This window comes from Typopeltis vanoorti, chromosome 25, assembly GCF_054136105.1.
Source record: "Typopeltis vanoorti isolate ZY-2024b chromosome 25, IOZ_Tvanoo_1.0, whole genome shotgun sequence".
NCBI classification, from domain to species: Eukaryota; Metazoa; Arthropoda; class Arachnida; order Uropygi; family Thelyphonidae; genus Typopeltis; species Typopeltis vanoorti.
In genome coordinates this window covers 14,051,540-14,053,675 of record NC_143573.1, presented here as the reverse complement: position 1 = coordinate 14,053,675, position 2,136 = coordinate 14,051,540, and positions in this window count along the sequence as shown.

The window sequence follows — 2,136 nt, the reverse complement described above, 5'->3', positions numbered from 1 at the left end:
CTGAAACCTCTTTCTCTCACACATACAGTTATCTAGTAACACTTTGAATTAAATTAATTACGTGATGATGTTGTAGTGGCTGCTGATATGTTTCCATATTCTTTGTGCTTCCAACTTGAATCTCATGCGCACAGAATTTATCACTGGAATGTTACAATAAGGTTACTGTAATGCAGTTCTTGGAAAGGTTTAATTACCCACTTCATATGGGCAGTTTGGCATCTTTGATAAGAATTAAAATAGATTTCACACTGTTATTAGTGCAATGGAATTTTATATCCATCACATATACTTGAAAAGCTGAAGAATCTAAATTCTATAATACACAATTGGTTTTATGGAGTGTTAAAAAACGAATTTATTGATATTTGTTTGAGGAGTTTGGATTTGTATTCTTTCGGAAAAACTAAAGCTGAAGATCATTACAATGCGTATATGTAAAAGGGAGGAAAGGATTGGAGAAGTTAGCGGAACTGAGACATTACGACTAGGCCTGCATCGTTCGTGTTGTTACAGCTTTCGAAGAATATTGGATGACAATTCATTTAAACAGGCATAACAGACCTTTTGTGTGACACAGTGAATCGCACTGGTTTGAAACGGTTGCCTGGTTGCTGAATTGTCTTCTTTTAGATAGATTTTCAGGATATTTTCGATGCTCCAGCTTTGATGTAGCAACAATATTAAAAAGTAGGACAGTTTTTGATTTTGCATGCTTTTTGCAGTGTCTCTGAAAACAAAATAGCTCCTAGAGCACCAAACAGAATGTCATGGTTTTTAGATTCCACATTGAGTTATGTTTGTGTCAGGAAATTCTGGATGTGAAATGCCAAACTGAGAAACGAGACTGTATTGAAACGTGAATTACCTGCACAGAATTCATTGCTTTGTATCGACACTTTGTAGGTTGTATTCTCCCCAAGAAGGATACAGCATGGTGATCCCAGTTAAGGTACTATGAATTACGGGATTAAGGTAAATCATGACGTTTCAATTGTCTGTATATGATTTATGCAATGAGCAGGAGGAATGGAGGATGCTGCCATCAGCAAAGAAACGAATAGAATTTGAGATGAGTAAGAAACCGTGGAACACTCCTGAATAGGAAAGGTATATATTATCAATTTATTGATAAATCAATAAAGTAAAGAAAGATGAGATAACTGTCCAGAAATTTCATTTTGATAATCCTTTTTTAAGGATTTCCCTTTAAAATAATGTGTCCCGTAATGTTTATTAATTCACGATTTAGTTTAATTTGGATTAAATAAACAATGAATAAAGAGTGCCATATTTTTCTGAGATGGATCTATTTAATTATGAACTGCGGGCAGTTTACATTGTAATTTTATAATGACATCTTGGTGGCTGCGAATTGACTCGATGAAAGTATTTATCGTGGCCTTGGATTTAAGCTATTTGTTGTGAGGCATCGCCTGCCGAAGTGCAGCCATAAAGTCTATCAATGCGACCAGCATTTTCCGTATCAAACATTATTATTACCTCATAGTTAAACTATTCCGTATGAAACACATCTATTTATTCATTTGTGAAAATAGGTTAGGAACTTGTAAATGCAAGAAGTGAGCACGAAAGTTGTCTTAATGGCAAATTCAAAATTAAACTCTCTAGGCACTTTTCCAGTGATGCAAGCGGACGCATGCTAGAACATCATTCAAGGATTATCTCATCCGTATCCCATCCACTAAAATAAAATCTTTCGTGGGGGGGGGGATTGTCGTAAATCACCATTAGTATGGTTAGATGGAAATAACACTCACTCCTTCACTTATTTGAATGCTTATAGCTGAGACCTAACAACAAATTAAAAAGTATGGAAATGACTCCCAAAATCATAAAAAAAATGTTTTCATGCTAGATTAGGTTTATTTTATTCAGACGCATACAATTCCTATTGCAGTATAAAATTAAAAGAATTTACTGAGATGCGAATCACAGTCTGGAGGAGAGAGAGAGAGAGAGAATGAGGGGGGGGTCTGGGTTAGGATAGGTAACTGATATTGCCTAAAATATCACAATACACAACAAGGATCGTAACCGTCCCATCTATATTTACGAACATTTATTATCGGATTGTATTATTTATACTTTCTGTGAATGTAGTCGTCGAAGCGT